This window comes from Nannospalax galili, unplaced genomic scaffold (assembly GCF_000622305.1).
Source record: "Nannospalax galili isolate Female #2095 unplaced genomic scaffold, S.galili_v1.0 scaffold27, whole genome shotgun sequence".
Classification (NCBI taxonomy): domain Eukaryota; kingdom Metazoa; phylum Chordata; class Mammalia; order Rodentia; family Spalacidae; genus Nannospalax; species Nannospalax galili.
In genome coordinates, this window is record NW_008357993.1 from 4,031,973 (window position 1) to 4,032,610 (window position 638).

The following is a 638-nucleotide window of genomic DNA, read 5'->3' on the forward strand; positions in this document are numbered from 1 at the left end:
AGAACCAGTATCCAATAGGCCGCGGAATGTCTGATTATTTCCTTTCCCCCAATGTATAGTTACTCTAGTAAAAGGCCACAGGTCCCTCTGGGGAAAGATGCGTGAGAGGCAAACAGCATAACTCTTTGGTACTGTGACAAAGTCCTTCCTCAAGGGCACCCAGCCTTCCCTTCATTCAAGGGGGAAATCCATTCCCAGACATATTCATTAGATTTCTGTTCTAAAGAATTAGCAAATTCACTAAGTTCTTTAGTGGTGTAGTGCACCTCCTCAGGACCACACTTTCTATCTCTCCTCTAGGGGCCTGCTTAGCTTTGAGTCTGGTTATAGGTCTAGAGGCAACAAGAACTGGGCCCTGAGGAACATCAGCTTTGTCTTGCTGAATGGGGTTACTTTCCTCAATGTGATTTGTTTCCTCAGGCATGTGTCAGGAGGGTGGGTCTACTGAGGGTATGGAGATCTCTCCATTACATGAAGTAAATTCCTCAGAGTCTGAGTATTCAAAATCCTCAGCCTCCTTAGGGTTCTCCCACACATCTCCATCCCATGTGTCAGGATTCCAACATTTCCCTACCAATGCCCTCACCTTACTGCTGACACTCTTCAAGGCTGGGAATTAAATTTGTCTTGTAGGTCAG